Source organism: Ovis aries, chromosome 11 (genome assembly GCF_016772045.2).
Source record: "Ovis aries strain OAR_USU_Benz2616 breed Rambouillet chromosome 11, ARS-UI_Ramb_v3.0, whole genome shotgun sequence".
In the NCBI taxonomy this organism is placed as follows: Eukaryota; Metazoa; Chordata; class Mammalia; order Artiodactyla; family Bovidae; genus Ovis; species Ovis aries.
Window position 1 is genome coordinate 43328220 of NC_056064.1, and position 16826 is coordinate 43345045.

General features: G+C 50.8%; 1 long non-coding RNA gene across 1 annotated transcript; it reads left to right on the plus strand.

Moving 5' to 3' along the window:
- The first annotated feature begins 766 nt into the window (after nt 1–766).
- Nucleotides 767–10112, plus strand: LOC121820709 (uncharacterized). Its single transcript, XR_006061404.2, has 5 exons — nt 767–1202; nt 1683–1790; nt 2626–2751; nt 3011–3536; nt 7229–10112. It is a non-coding gene; the product is annotated as an uncharacterized LOC121820709 (long non-coding RNA).
- The last annotated feature ends 6714 nt before the right edge of the window (nt 10113–16826 follow it).

Consider the following 16826-nt stretch of genomic DNA (forward strand, 5'->3'; position numbering starts at 1 on the left):
GGTTCGAGGCCTGGCTTTGCCCCCTTGCTGCTCCGGGGGTCACCTCGGAGCCTCCTAGCTCCTGTAAGCCCGCCATTCGAGGAGACGGCTGCCAACATTACCTTCAGGGTGCTGACTTCTCTGGTTTAAAACCCTTTCTCCTCTGACAGGGAACCCCACCCCTTGTCCCCCTGCACTCATTTTCACCTCAGAGAGGTCAGATTGGGGTGAAAGGTCAAGGTGAGAGGTCACAAGACCTGCTGCTTCCCTGGGGTGAACAGGATTCCCAGGCGGCTTCCCCCACCCGCCTGACTCCAGGGAGGCTCTGAGGCCCCAGGCAGCCAGTGCAGAGCTGCCCCAGGGCCCGGTGGGGGACGTCTGTGCCTCTTTCCTCACCAAAGGAGGGCACAGCGGTGACTGTGCTCAGGTCCCAGGCCACAACGCGGTCCCTCCAGCTCCCACCACTGTGCACTTGGCCTCTTCCAGGCCCGGGTCCCTGTCCCTGCCCTGAAGAGAGTTTGCACCAAGAGTCCCTCCTTGACCAGGGGAGGCTGGTCAAAGTCACAGCCACGGGGGCCCTTGCCACCGTGTCCCAAGCACTCTGACTTTTTTTTTCCAGAGGAAGCAGAACCTATGAGGCCTCACCCTCCAGCCCCATTTCATTCTTCTTAGAATAAAGCCCTGTTTCCGGTAATTAGGTTTGATGGCTTTGGCGGGGGAGGAGTGGGGAGGATACAGAATACCAGGCTAAGAGAGACTCGTGACAATTTCTCCTTAGGGCGGGAGGAGTAAGCCAGGCGTGAAACACGAGCAGGACTGGGAGAGCTAGGAGGGAAGGCTGACCACTAACACCAGCGCCCGCCCCCGCCCCCAGCTCCCATGGACTCTGTGAGTTGACATTTATCAAAGGAGCTGCATGTACTCGCATTTAATTTCTTCTCCTGTATTGATCATTGGGGACCTTTCTCTTAGTTCGGGATCACAGAAAGCACCAACGTCTGCCAGGTGGGCAGCCCTTGGCACGTACCCTCTGGGCAACTGTCTAGAGAGTAGATGAACTTCTTCCATTGGGTTTTCTGAGACAGCTGAGGACAAGCGCCCTCCCTCCACACACACCGCCTTCAGGGATTCAGGGATCTCAGGTGTGCTAACCCTGGGATTTCACAGATCAGGAAACAGAGGAAATCGCCTTTCCATCACCAACTGGGACCAGATCTCTGGAGGTAGGCACAGGGAAGGTATCCCGTTTTCCCGCAGTCAGCCTGAGAGCCGTGGCGCTGTCCAGGGACTCCCAGGTTCCCCGTAGCAAGAGAAACGCCCTGGCAATGTTTGGCCCCCACCTGCCCACAAATTTTGGCTCCAAGGAGCCTTGAAGGGAGAGGAGCCGCGGGTCCCGTTGGTCCAGGGCTCTGGGGGTTGGAAAGCCTAGGCCTGGTCCCACTGCGGCCCCGCCGGCCGCCCACGGGCTCCGTACTCCCCCTGCTGACCAATCCCAGAACTACATCACCCGCTTTGCTGAGTGCAAACCCCTCAGAAAGCAGCGGGAAGTGCCCACTGGTACCAGGAGAACCATCCTCTGTCTCACTATGGAAACTGGCCTGTTTTAGTTTCCTTCCTTTGATTTACTGATTATTTTGGGGGTTGAAGGTGAAAGGAAGGCATGAGTCCAACAAGGTTGGTTACAAACGCTTCTCTCCTTCCAGGGAGGATTTGAAGACCAGCCCTCTCTATTTTTAGAAGAAGAGCAACTGTCTGTCTCAGGTCTTCCCTGGTGGCTCAGCAGCAAAGAATCTGCCTGCGATGGAGGAGAGGTGGGTTCAATCCCCGGGTCAGGAAGATCCCCTGGAGAAGGAAATGGCAACTCACTCCAGTATTCTTGCCTGGAGAACCGAGGAGCCTGGCAGGTTACGATCCATGGGGTCGCAAAGGGTCAGACATAACTGAGTAAAACTAAACAAAAACAACAGCTGTCTGTAGCTGGTGATTTAGATTTGATTTTTAATCGGCCATCAAGATATATCATGAAGGAAAAATGAAGGAAAGTTTTTTCTGTGAAGGACCGAGCAAGTGTAAGGTGGGACCTCACGGGTGAGTGAGGGGAGGAGTAAGCAAGGGGATGCTAGGGGACCCCAGATTTAGGGACAAATCTGGGGAAGGGGTTCATGAAGCTCCTGAGTCAGGAAGTGCTGCTGAGTGGACAGTGAAAAGAGTCATTGAGGACACTGTCTACCAGAGTCATCACCAGCCAATGCCCACAGCAGAGACAGCCCCACAGTCTGTGCCCAGGGACCTGCCACTGGATCACCAAGGCTGCACCCAGAATGGGAAGTTATTCTATCTCCACCCCATTACCTGGACCCTTGGAGTGCTAAAGCAAGTCTCTGGACCCCTAGGCAGGTGTGGAGAAGAGTTCTCACGCTTGTACCTGGGAGGGAGTTTAAGGGGGAACACAGGGAACCCCCTGACAAGAATCTGACTGCAATGCAGGTGATCCTGGTTCGATCCCTGGGTTGCAAAGATCCCCTGGAGAAGGGAAGGGCTACCCACTTCAGTATTCTGGTCTGGAGAATTCCATGGAATGTATAGTCCATGGGGTCGCAAAGAGCTGGACACAACTGAGCGACTTTCACTTTTTTCATTTCACAGGGAACCCCCTTATACACAAGATCTTCTGGAGGGTCTTGTTCAAGAACTGAGCCCCCTGGGATGAAGGGGTCATGCCTTCATTTGAACTGCTCCACAAGTGGTCCCACCCCAGGGAGGGCCTGGAGGGTGAGGGGGAGTAGCTGGGTGAGGCTGGGGGAGGTGGAGAGGGGGAGAAGGAGGAAAAAAGGGAGGGAAGGGGGAGGGGATTTATGTTAATCCTTGACAGAGAGTTGAGGGGTCTAGAGATGGTGGTGGTGGGGGGGTTATTGCAAGGCAATTTGCTGCTCCGAGAGGGTTTCCCTAGCTCTGGGTGTGTTGAAGGCCAGATGGCCCAAGGTTGGGTCACACCAGAGTGGCCGAACTGCCCCTCCTCTGCTTTTCTCAGCATTGCTGGTCCAAAGAGACTCTCCTTCAGACAAGAACATGGCTGGCAGAAGGCGAAAGATACTGCAGAGGGAAGGAAGCGCAGCTCTGCTACCCTGAGTATTAATATGATTTAGTAGATACACAGGTCACCCTCTCATGACTGAAAGCCATCCTGGAAGGCAGGTTTGCAGCCATTTCTAGGCAAAATGGCGTGATGAGATGAAATAGCTCAACTCCTGACCATTAAGTCACGAAGGCCGTGGCCGTCGTAAATCTCAGCGTCTGCAGCCTCCTCTGTCCTGCATGGAAGCACAGCACAGCCAGTGCCAGCTGCCTTGGTGGGATTCTCATGGTCTTGGCAGTGCCTCTGAAGACTGGGCAGGCTCAGAACCAAGGACTATGAGGGCACTAGAAGGCCACACTGAATGTTAATTATTTTTCCTGGGTGATCTGGAGTTTTTCCTGATCTGTACTGGCTCAAATCCTCTACAACTCACATCAGACAAGCTCACCCTGCCACTTAGATATCTGACCACTTTGGGAAGGTAAGCTTATCTCCCTGAATCTTTATTTCCTCGTATTAAAGGGTGAGCAAGGTAGTTTTTGAGGGTGAAATGATATAATAATCACAGTGTGCATCCTGGTACAAAATATGCCTTGTATCTTTTTCTTACAAAGCCTGGCTCATTTCTGTCCCCTCTGCCAGGGGTTTCTTTCCCCTGTTGTCTTCCTGGCTAATTTTTTATCCATCCTTAAGGGCCCCCTCCCCAGGAGGTCCTTCCGAGTCAAACAGAGCTGATAGGCTGCTTCCTTCTGTGACTGTACTTAGGGCCTTTCACATGCTGGTTTTAAGATTTAGAGGCAAGATAACTGAAGCATGGAAATGGCTGGATTTGCCTTGTGTTTAAGGAACTAGAAAAAGGGAGATGGATTAAAGAAGGTAATGGTTGGGGAACATTTCAGACTACTGGGTTTGGGATTAAAGGAGATGTAATTATTGGAGTTAGGAATATAGTTCCCCTCCCTGGCTAGTGGATGGAGAAAGAACGTGCCTTGTCGTTCCCGGACACTAGGCCTGTAATTCCACTGGTGGCCACCAGGTGTCAGTGGTGTCCCTAGGATAGCTTGAGTGTTGAGAGCGGCTTCCTCTTAGCACTCCTCCCATCCTGTAATAACGAAGCTAGGGCGGCAATTCTTGCTACTCCTGCCCTGCCACATCTTGTGATGACATTTACTGGCATCCCTAAGAATCTACCTCAAGGACTATGAAGAGCAAGTTCACAGACTTAGGAACTTTAGAACTAGTAATATGACACCTATGACATACTTCAGGTGGTGTGTGGTGACATTGTATTTGAAAAGCACTGGGCTAGAAATGCTGAGAAGCAAAAACTCCAGTGAGGAGGTTGTCACTGTTGCGATTTTCCTGGTATCTTTTCAGAGAGGCAGCAGAGGGGAGTTATTAAAAGCATGACTCTGGAGCCAAGCTGCCAAAGTCTGTCTGTCTCCACCACTTATCAGCTCTGAGAACTGAAGCAAGATTTACCCTCTCTTTGCCTCAGTTTCCTCATCTGTGAAATTGGAGTCCAATCTCTTCTGGTTGTTGGGAGGATTAAATGAGTTAATACAATGCCAAGTGCTGAATCAGTGTCTGCCACACAGCAAGGCCTGAGAGAGCATTAGCTCTTATTATTATTAGAAGAGGCCCCAGCTTACCCACTTGCATCAGATGTTAGGTCAGAGTGTTGTTCTTTTAGGATCAGACATGGAGGATTTCCTTGATGGTATGGTGGCTAAGAATCTGTCTGCCAATGCAGGGGACATGGGTTTGATTCCTGGTCTGGGAAGATTCCACATGCCACGGGGCAACTAAGCCCACGTGCTGCAGCTAGCGAAGCCCACACGCCTGGAGCCCGTGCTCCACAGCAAGAGAAGCAAGCCGCTGCAATGAGAAGCCCGAGCACCGCAACTACCGAGTAGCCCCTGCTTGCTGCAACTAGAGAGGGCCCACGTGCAGCAATGAAGACCCAGAACAGCTGGGTCTTTTTAAATAAATAATAAAAAATAAAAATAAGAAAAATGTAAAAGAAAGATCAGACATGGAGAGATGGTAGGAAAGAGCTGATTGAAATACAACTCTCATCCCAGCAGACAGGGCTTCATGGGTGAGCCCTGCCTTTAAAGGGCCTTCTCATTTCATGCTCTTCTGTTGCTGTCTTGATAGTCTTAGTCAAGCATGAAGAAAGGACTTTGCATTTTCATTTTGCATCGATCTTGCAAATAACATAGTGATTCCTGCAAGCAGCTTCCTTTGAATGCAGAAAGCTCTTGCCCTCCTCTTCCTCTTCTCACACCAATTTCTTTCTCCTCTCATCACAGGCAGGCCCTCCACCTGGGGAAGATTTGCCTCAGACTGAGCCTTTTTCCCCCTGCAACATTTTAAAGGAAAGGTCTCAAGAATCTAGCAATGCTGAAATAATTTTAGAGTGAACACTCGGAACCTGCCCCCAAGAGCATTTCCTCTTTTTGCTTCATTATTTCTTGTTAACCATGCTAAAGCTTCTAGCTTTTAGTCTGGACCAAGAAAGGCCTCTTGGGCTTCGGGGTCCGAGGATGGCCTGCAGGAAAGGACACTGGGGGTGAGAGGGGAAGCTGTTGGGGGTTCTGGAGAATCTTCTGGGGAAAGGCCCTGTAGAAAGGAGGTGCAGCAGCAATTAGGGCAAGTTCTAGAAAAGCAAAAAGCAGCCATGTGCTCACTTGTGTCCCTTTGCAGCCCCATGGACTGTAGCCTGCCAGTCTCCTCTGCCCAGGGGATTTCCCATGCAAGAATACTGGTGGTGGGGTGCCATTTCCTCCTCCAGGGGATCTTCCCAACCCAGGGATCAAACCCCGTGTCTCTTGCATCTGCTGCATTGGCAGATGGATTCTTTACCACTAGCGCCACCTGGGAGGTTGGAAAGGCAAGGAAGGTGTCATTCTGGGGTTTGTGGACTGATATTTCCTACTTGTGCCCATAGTTCTGGTTAGTTAATTGTATAGTTTCTTCCACCTTCCATATTCTTCCAAGTGTTTCTCACAACGAGGTCTGGTGGGTAGACCCTGGCAGCCCCGGGAGGGGGCAGGGAAGAGAGTCTTCTCCCCACATTGCAGCTGGGGAGGCTGAGCCTCAGGAGTTCCTGGCATCACCTGCCCAAGGCTCTAAGAGGCACCCTGGGAACCACGCCCAAGTCCTTAGACCCAACGATAGGTCTCTTTCCTTTGATCCCATGGTGGGGGGGGGGGTGTGGTGGACAGCAGCAGCCTCACATTCCCCTGGGTAATTTGAGGGAAAAAATCCCTAAACTTTCTCTCTTGAAAATAGAGGGTGTCTGGGCTGTGATTTACCTTTGAGAGTGTAGTTGGGCCGGGAGAGATCCCATTTCAAAGGGTTTCTCTGGACAGTGCCGGCTTCTCCCTGCCTGCCCCAGCTCCCCACCCCCCTCCTGAGTGCCACAGGCGGGTGACACCTGTATTATTGCTAAGGGTTAAAAAGCCCCCGAATCAATAAAACCCATTAACGAGTGTTGGTACCTCGAAGGCTACAGATAAACCCCTTCTGCTCGGTGAGTTCAATCCCATAAAACAGCTCTCCCCTTTCGATCCTGGCATTCATTCGATAGAAAATGTGGAGAAATTTTTAAAAGGTGACTTACTAATTGCCTGTAAAATAAAAGGCAGATGGAAGCTTTATTACAGTTGAAGGAAGTCGGGAATATTAAGGTAAAATGTCAAATAACAATTGATTTTCCTCAGACATAAAGGGACGATTTATGGCTTCCTAGTTACTACAAATGAGAAATTATTTGAAGTTCTAAAAAGTATGAGGCGAAATAAAGATTAAGTAGAAGATGAAATCATAGGGATTTCTCGGGGAGGTGACTTCAGTGCCCCTGGGACTAGGATTCATGTGGCTGGGGCCCCAGGCAGCCGGGGCTTCACGTGGTAGTTTCAAGATTTGGAGGCGAGACGTCTCTAAGGAGTGTTTGCTTTGTTGGAGGAAGTAAGAAAGGAGATGGGGCAAGAGACAGTGCTGGTTAAGGGTAATTTCAGATGGAGGGGGTTTGGCATCCAGAGAGAAGGGATTATTGGAGTTGGGAGTATAGCTCAGCTCGCTGGCAGGTGGATTCTCAGATCTAAGAAAGGAAAGTGAGGGGACCACGGTGGCTTTCTTCCAGGCAGCCTCTCCTTGTTCTTCCAGGCCACAGCACAGCCCAAGGCCCTACACTGACTTTTCCTGGTCTGGTCTAACCTGATCTCCACACTGAGAGCCAAGGAGAATTCACTTCCTGGCTGCCAGACCCTGTTCTAGGGCTTATCTCCATCTGGAGTCCCCCAGAGACTCCTTGCCAGTAGAATCAGGGCAAGTTGTTTATTTGAGAGTTGTGTGTGTGTGTGTGTATGTTAGTTGCTCAGTCATGTCCCGCTTTTTGTGACCCCATAGACCGTAGCCTGCCAAGCTCCTCTGTCCATAGAATTCTCCAGGCAGGAATACTGGAGTGGGTAGCCATTCCTTTCTCCAGAGAATCTTCCCAACCCAGGGATTGAACCTAGGTCTCCTGAGTTGCAGGCAGATTTACCATATGAGCTACCAGGGAAGCCCTTATTTGAGAGGTGCTCACAGCCAATCCCATGGATGGAGGAGCCTGGTAGGCTACGGTCCATGGGGTTGTGAAGAGTCGGACACGACTGAGCAACTTCACTTCCACTTGTCACTTTCCTGCACTGGAGAAGGAAATGGCAACCCATTCCAGTATGCTTGCCTGGAGAATCCCAGGGACTGGAGCCTGGTGGGCCACCGTCTATGGGGTCACACAGAGTTGGACACGACTGACTGACTTAGCAGCAGCAGCGCAGCCAGTTCCAGCAGGAGAGTGGAAAAGAGAGGCAGGGAAGGGAAGGCAGCTTAACCTGGAGAATGTTATCACGCTGTGGGTGATGGGGGTTTAATCTCGCTGGGGGACTCAGGGAGCCAGTGGGAGAGCCATACCTCAGAGCGATCTGCCTGAAGGACAAGGGAGCTGGAGTATTTATACACCAAGTCCATTCTGTCCTTGGATGAGCGTGCTGAGGGAGCTGGGAGCATTCATGCTGTGGCACTTCTGGGCCCTCAGACAGTCACAAGTTAGGTCCTTTGGGGCTTCTCTGGTGCTTCAGTGATTAAGAGTCAGCCTGCTGATGCAGGAGACATGAGTTCGATCCCTGGTCCTGGAAGACTCCATGTGCCTTGGAGCACCTAAGCCCGTGTGTCACAGCTTTTGAGCCTGTGCCTAGAGCCCACGTATTGCAACTACTGAAGCCCTCGTGCCTTGATTACTTACTGCTCCGAAACAAGAGGGGCCGCTGCGATGAGAACTCCGTGCACCGCAACTAGCCGGTGCAACAGCGAAGACCTAGCACAGCCTAAAACAAATATTTTTTTTTTCAAGTTTTCTAAAAATTGTTAGGTCCTTTGGGCTCCAAGATGATGGGACCCTGAGGGATATGGGCAGGGTACCCACAGACTCTGCCTCCTTGCTTTATGTATGTATATCAATCCTCAGCATTCCCATTATGTGCAAATCAGAACTCCCACTTTATGGCAGGGACACGGTAGGTGGAGAGGTCACATAACTTCCCCAAACGGGTAGGGCTCAGCCTGGAGTGGCTGAGCTCACGCCTTTTCCTTAATAAAAGAGACGAGTCCAGGAATATGTGCTTCAGTAAGCTGCCAGGCAGGCTAGGCAGGCCACCAGCTAGACTTCGAGAATGACCGCCACAGCCACTGCCCACCTCTTTTGCACAAATTTTCACTTTCCCTCTTCCCCTCAATTTGGGTCTGTTTCCCAGGAGCTCTCCTGGGAGCTCCCTGAGCCAACTCCCTGTCCCTGAGGACCCAGGCTGGAGAGAGCCATCGAGAAGAAGCCTTCCGGCTCTGTGGCTCCTGAAGCCAGGAGGGGTGGTGGGGGTTGGTGGCTGAGAACAGGGGACCCTGCGGGGGGTGCGTTTTAGGGGAGGGGGGATGCCCTGGAAACAGTCACTGTTTCCTTAGTTTCTCAGAAAAGAGGAGGGGATGGGGGGCATGTAGTGATAACCCTTGGAGGAGAGTGGCTTCTTCTAAGACTGAGGTCGGTTTGTGATTGCTGTCGTTCAAGTCACTCAGTTGTAAAGAATCCGCCTGCAGTGCAGGAGACGCAGGAGATGTGAGTTCAATCCCTGGGTCAGGAAGATCCCCTGAAGAAGGAAATGGCAATGCACTGCAGTATTCCTGCCTGGGAAATTCCATGAACAGAGGAGCCTGGCAGGCACAGTCCACAGGGTCGCAGAGAGTCAGACACAACTGAGCAACCGAGCTCGCAGGAAGAATGATGAAGGCATAGAATGGAATCCCCAGCCAACCCATGAAGATCACGTACCATGAGTGAGAAATAAACCTTGGTTATTTAAATAAAAAGAAAAAAGCCTCTACTCCCTCACCTTTTCTGGCTTCTAGAAGCCCCCGTACTTTTCTAACCTCTTTTCTGTCCTTACTTCCCTCTTTCATTTACAAGGATCCTTCGGATATTGCATCCAGTGAGGATACTCTCCCCATCCTTTGTTTGATCACGCCTGGAAAGTCTCTCTTCCCATGTAGTAAGTAATTCTCATTAGGGCAATGAGGGGATTAGGGCATCTTTTGAACTTTTTTTTTTTTTCCAGCCACCCATGCTGCTTGCATGGGGAAGCCTGATGTGAAGAACTGACTCACTGGAAAAGACCCTGATGCTGGGAAAGATTGAAGACAGGAGGAGAAGGGGAGAACAGAGGATGGATGGCATCACCGACTCGAGGGACAGGAGTTTGAGCGAGCTCCGGGAATTGGTGATGGACAGGGAAGCCTGGCGTGCTGCAGGCCACAGGGTCACAAACAGACAAGACTAAGCGACTGAACTGAACTGATGTGGCTTGCATGTTTCCCAACATGATCTTAGTTTCCCAACCAGGAACTGAACCGGCACCCTTGGCAGTGAAAGAGTGGAGTCCTAACCTCTGGACGGCCAGTGGTTAGTCCTTAGGATGTGGACATCTTTTAGGGGTTGGAATAAAGACCAGAGTTTCTTGTCTCATTTATTGGCCTTGGGCCGATTTTGCTGACTGTGACCATGAGTAAGGCATGTCCCCTGTCTGGGCCTTGGTTTCCCCACCTGATTGCAATGAAGATGGACCTCTCCAGCCCCTGCAATCTTTTCGCTGGGGGAGTACCTTGGGTGCCGGGGTATTGTCATTCTATTTCGAGACCTGCCAAAGGCCCACAGTGGTGTGTGCTATTCCATGTGTGTATATGTTTAATTTTTAACATTTGGATGTGGTCCTAATCCAATAAATGCTTAGGAGGTTTCTACAGAAGAGATTAATTTTTACTAGAAAAAATATAATTGGTGGATGTTAAGGCGACTGCCCTGACAAATCTGCCTTGGCCATATATCTGAAAAAGTAAAAGACCTGATACGCTTGCACATAAATATGCCATCCTCCCCACAGGCCCCGGCGAAGCACTCCGGGGAGGTTTCCCTCGGTGATTTATTCTTCATTAATAAGCTCAATGCTATATTAGGATCAGATTTATGACTCTGCCTTTCCAATATTTCTGACACTTCATCAGCCAAGAATTACAAATGAAATCTTGACACTTTGTTGCTTCTCCCAGCTGGTGTCCAGGATGGGGAGGTCTGAGGAGCAGGGCACACAGGCAAGTTTCAGAAGAAGAGACAGTCAGCTTGACTTTGGATGACTTTATTTGTTTTTAATTAATTAGTTTTTGGCTGTGTTGGGTCTCCATTGCTGCGCTTGGGCTTTCTCTAGTTGTGGTGAGCAGGGGCTCCTCTTGATCACATTGCCATGGCTTCTCTTGTTGCGGAGCGTGGGCTCTAGGGATGCGGCTTCAGTCGTTGTGGCACATGGGCTTAGCTGCCCTGCAGCATGTGGAATCTTCCCTGACCAAGGATCAAACCCATGCCCCCTGCATTAGCTGGCAGATTCTTAACCACTGGACTACCAGGGAAGTCTTGGGTGGCTTCAGGATTGGATGCAGCTCGAGACGTGAGCAGTTCAGGCTGGAAAGTTGTGACCACAACCACAGCAGCTGCAGTGATGCCAGTGACATTTAGCAGAGGCCAGCCTTGGTGCCAAGCACAGTGATTCATTCATTCATTCGACAACTATTTATCGGGCTTTTACTGTGTGCCAAGTACTATGCGAGTTGCTTGATGACTGGGGTCCAGCAAAAGACAAAATGAAGCAAAGACGAAGATCCTGGCCCTGATGTGGACAATGCTTAGCGGAGGTAGGGGATGCTAATCAGAAAAAATGTGAATATGATACATCTAAAAATATATAGTATGTTTGCAGGTGATAAGGGCTTTGCCATAAAGCAAAGTGAAGGGAGCCAAGCATGCAGGTCACGGTGTTAATTAAGGAAGCGCTTCAGCTCATCGACCCAGGGGACTGCAATCATTCCCATTTCACAGATGAGGAAAGAATTGGCTCAGGTGGACAAGGAGCCTCGCAGTGAGATGTAGGGACAGTTTGCAAAGTGCTGTCTCAGTCCCCAGTGTCCATTCTTCCCTTGGCTGCACACCAGAATCCCCTGGCGACCTGAAGTATATTGTCAGCTGGGTCCCACCTACAGAGAGTCTGGGTGCACAGTGGGACTTGGAAGTGTTTAAAGGGCCCACCCGTGATGCTATTGCACCATGAGGACTGAGAAGACCAGCCTCAGGGCCAAGTTCTGGTGTTAAAGGCAGAAAGGTCTGCCATAGAATTTCATTGCTGCCCCTCTACCGTCCATTTTCTCACCTGTAAGATGCAAGATGTGGGTTTAAATATTTGGTTCCAGGACTTCCCTGGCAGTCCAGTGGTTAAGACACCACACTTCCATTGCATGGGGCATGTGTTTGATCAGGTCAGGGAACTAGGATACCGCATGCTTCGGGGTGCAGCCAAAAAAGAAAAACATTACGTTCATGCCCTGAGGATGGCATGAGAGTTTCATGTGGCCACAGTGCTCCGGTCCCCTTGGCCCTTCCTTCATGTCAGCATCCCACTCAAGCTGGCCCTCCTGACCCCAGAGTGACGCTATTATTTCGCTCCAGGAGCCAGAAAGCAGACCCGCGGTCACTCTGTAGTGCTGACCAGTGAGCGCCTTTAGCGGTCACAGTAGCCTGCAGTGATTTCTGCTGATGCCCCCCAGCATGTAAGGTGGCAGGAGGGGGACTCTGTCAGTCACCCCCATTTTGTTCATAAATTCACAGTAGGTTCCAGCATGGATGGTGGCACTCTCTTATCTACCCACCCCCTCTTGTGGCAGAAGGGATGAACAGAAGTATCTCAAAAAGTTTAAGGTGCTGGGCAGAAAGGGGAAAATGGTGGGTGTATGTGTGAGGTATGTGTAGGGAAGGCAGTGAGAGTCTGTGACTGTACTGCTGGACAGTGGATATTCAACCAAGGCTGGGGAGGCTTCCTGGAGGAGGAGGTACTGGTAGAGGCTGAAGAAGTGAGGCCAGCTGTGGGGTTTGGAGGGTCTTGTGAAGGGGACCCACTGCCAGCATCCCCACCCCGAAGAGGACTCCTTCTACTCCTCGCTCTGCAGGGGAACAGCTCGAATACCAGCAGGGAGGCGGGGAGGGTGAGTTAGAGCCAGCTGGGAAGAGCCAGGAGACACAGGTGGAAAGAGAAGATGGTTCCAGGCTGGGTGGGCCTGGATACCAGGCCTATGTGCACTTGAACTTGCTGGGGAGCCAGAGAAGCTTCCTGAATGGGGAAAGGGCAGGATGACAGTCCCGACTAGGGGGCAAGGGGGGAACTGAGTGGCAGCAGGTCATATGAGGACCCTACACAGATGCTCCTGTCAACGCGCTTTGTGGCTTGAGGTGTCATAACCGCCCAAGCCTCAGACTCAGGCTTATCTGTTGAAAGGGAGGTTATGGTGATTGGGAAGAACTGATTAGGTAAATAACATGAAAAGTGCTTTGGAAAGCATAAACCACAGTGTGAGTTCTGTTGCTAGTGTTTGAGGGACTCATTGAGCTAGTCTCTGCTGGCTGAGAACCACTGCAGTCAAAAAGAAAGAAAAGAAAGATGTTTGTATCTTCTGCTCCTGGACTAAAATTCATTGACATTGATCTAAAATAACCAATTCCATATGAACATTTTCTTTATTAGCTGCCATTACATATATATAATATATATGTATGTATAACATACATATACATATTTGACTGCTCCAGGTTTCTTAGCTGGGGCATGTGGGACCTAGTTCCCTGACCAGGGATCAAACCCAGGCCCCCTGCATTGGGAGTGTAGAGTCTTACCCACTGGACCAATAGGCAGTGCCTATTAGCTGCCATTTTATTTCCTAATCATGGACTCAATGGACGTAAGTTTGAGCAAACTCCGGGCTACAGGGAAGGACAGGGAAGCCTGGTGTGCTGCAGTCCATGAGGTCCCAAAGAGTCAGACATGACTTAGCAACTGAACAACAACAACAAATCGAATTTAAGGTGCAGGTAGATTTACTTTTGTAAATAGGACCCAATGGATTTAGTTTTGCCAGCAGCCTAAAAAGTTCCATTGGCTCAGACAGGAGTGAGACACCAGTTGGAGGTGCTGCAATGGACAAGGTCTTCTGACCAGCCCTCTGGCACCTGTTTCTCAGCTAGACTGCTGTAGAATTCCCTGAGCCTAAAAACCAGATTCCCCCCTCTCTCACCTTGAGGTTCTGTTTCTCTAAGTCTTGTATGAGACCCTGAAGCCTGTGTTTTAAAAACTTTGCAAAGATCTTAGATGACCATCCAAGTCTAATATTTATAATATTTCCCCTCATTCTTCATTGTCCTTTTAAACCACGCTGGAAATTGTCCTGCTGGAGTGCAGTTCTAAAACTGGCCACAAGATGTCGCTTTTCAGCCACAATTCCCCACCGTGTGACCGCGCAGGGAGGCAGGTGCCTTCTGCGGAGAAATGGTGGCCCTCCCCGAAGGACCAAGGCCTCGATGTCCTGGTTCCTTCTCAAAGTACAGCTTCTCCATGGATGTGAACTGTCCTCGCTGCCAGCCTGCCCTGCCTCAAACAAAGACTCTCAGCAGACAAGAGCTGGGAGCAACCAACCGAGCTATTACTAGCTTCTGTTGTGTTTGTTTGGGCTGGAGAAAGGAATGGCAACCCACTCAAGTATTCTTGCCTGGAGAATTCCATGGACAGAGGAGCCTGGCGGGCTACAGTCCATGGGGTGGCAAAGAGTCGATCACGACCGAGTGACTAACTTCACTTCACTTCATCGTGTTTGAGGCTTCCCTGGTGGTTCGGTGGTAAATAATCCACCTACCCGTGCAAGACTCTTGGGTTCGATCCCTGGGTCAGGACGGTTCCTCTGGAGAAGGGCATGGCAACCCATTCCAGTGTTCTTGCTTGGGAAATCCCAGGACAGAGGAGCCTGGTAGACTACAGTGCATGGAGTCGCAAAAGAATCGGACACAATGACTAAACAAGAACAAAATTGTGTCGGAGCCACCAAAGACAGAAATATTAGAGCTAAAAGGGACCTCAGAGCAGTGCAGTGGGTTTTGAACTTAGAAGATGTGGTCTTGACTAATATACTTGGTTGTATATTGTGGTACCTCTGCCTCAATTTCCTCTGTAAAATGGGATAAGAATATACACTGTGTGGATAGTGGATATGAGGACAAGGAGAACGATGCACGTAAAGCTCATGGTCATGGCCTCCATCGGTGGACGCTTTGGTTGTCACTATAGTTTTACATATGGGTTCCCTGAAGCTCCATGGAGGGAGGTGACTTGCCCAAGGTGACATAGTCGGGGCGTGCTGGGTCTGGGGGCTCCAGCTCAGAATTCCTGGTTCTCATTCTATCACTACTCTCAGTCCTCTGATCCTTCCTTTAGGGAAAAGTCAAAACCCCAGGAGATCGTGATTCTTTGCACTCCATGGACTGTAGCCCTCCAGGTTCCTCTGTCCATGGGACTCTCCAGGCAAAAATACTGGAGCATGTAGCCATTCCCTTCTCCAGGGGATCTTCCTGACCCAGGGATCGAACCTGCGTCTCTTGTATCTCCTGCATTGGCAGGCGGGTTCTTTACCACTGAGCCACAGGGAAGCCCAGAAGGTGGCACGAAGTCTAATAAAAGACAGCTTTTGAGGGGGTTGAGTTCTACCTGAAGAGGGGGAACGCCTTGATCATGGCTTGAGGACAGAGTGGTGAGTTCCCCTCTGGCCTTTCTTTGGTTTGCGGATGAGAATGAATCTCCATCCCTGGGACCGTGAGAAGCTTAGTGTCTGCGCCATCCAGGAGTGCAATGAGGATCAAACCAGAACATCAGAAAGACTTGTCAACATTCAGTGTGATCAGGGAGCCCCCAACCCTTCCCCTGCATCCCTCCCCCATCCCTAAGAGAGGTGGACCCTCCCAGGAGGCCATGAACCCAAGATGTGGCACCAAACTGGGATCCCAGAGACCTCAGCCTAAATCTGGTTCTACTGCAATTTGCTTTTTGTCAAATCACTTCCTTGTTTGTCAGCTGGGGGAGTTGAATGAAATTATTTGGGGGGTTTCCTTCTGGCTCTCATAATCCTTATGTGCTCACCATGCCCTCTTCAATTTAGTCCAAGAAAACGTTAAGCCATGGCAGTCCCCTCCCAGTGGTGGCAGCCCCTCTCCCTCTTTGGGCAGGAAGGTCAGGGGTGAGGCCAATACAAGAGGCAGCCACTGTTGCCGGAAATGATAACACGGACTCCCTAGACTCACACTTGTCCCCTCTGCCCGAAACCTCGCCTGTGGCACCCTCATGGCCAGGCGCAGGAGAGCGTCTCAGCCCTTCTCTGAAATGGATACGCTGGTCGCACCCGCCCCAGGCTGGTCTCATTTGCCTTCTTCATTTTTAGACACATTCCAAACTTTTCAGCAAATTACAGTGTTTGCCAACTGGCCGTCTGGAGCCCAGGAGAGATGCTATTTATAGGGCACTGGGACGCCATCCCAGAGCAGCCTGTAAGAAATTGGGCCAGAGTGGCTGGGGGTGGCATCCTGCACCCTGGGGACAGGCTGGAGCTCTTGGAGCAGACTGGCAAAGCTGAGAAGCCTATGGTAAGGCCCACCGGCACAAGTCCATACCAGGGCCCGGGGTCTGCCCGCTGTGCCCTGCACATCCAAGGCTCTTTGGAGAGTCCCGAGAGCCTTGGAGACACAGAGGTACTGCCACGAGTGCTGAGCAAAATCAAGGTTAAATCTCATTATGGATCCACTCTTGTTCGTGCTGATCGCTACCCCATTTCACTTCATTCACTCCCTCTCTCCCTCATCTCTCAGGGCCTGGGCATCAGCTCCATCACCACCTGGGAGCGTCAGGTCACCTTGGTGAGCCTTGATTTTCCCCATTGGTGCAGAAGGTGGATCTGAGCTCCAAGGGTCATTCTAGCTATCCGTGTGAGACTCCAGCAGGTGTCTAGTACACAGCAGGTGCATAATAAATGTGTTGGTGTTCCCACCCTCTCCAGTACTGGGCATGAGGGCACACAGAGAAGAAATATGAATAAATGTGGTTGTTGTCCTTGAGAGGTGGGGCACAGTTCAGCTGGACATGCGCAGGACAGAGCAGCCCTCATGTTTGTCCTGGACATTGCAATTCACAGAGGGATTTGTGGCACGTGCCACTCCCTGTGAAGTGTGGCCATGCCCTTTCTTGCTTTCCTTCTTTGGCTGCATCGGGTCTTAGTTGTGGCACGCGAGATCTTTGTTGCAGCGTACAGACTCTTTAGCTGCAGCACGTGG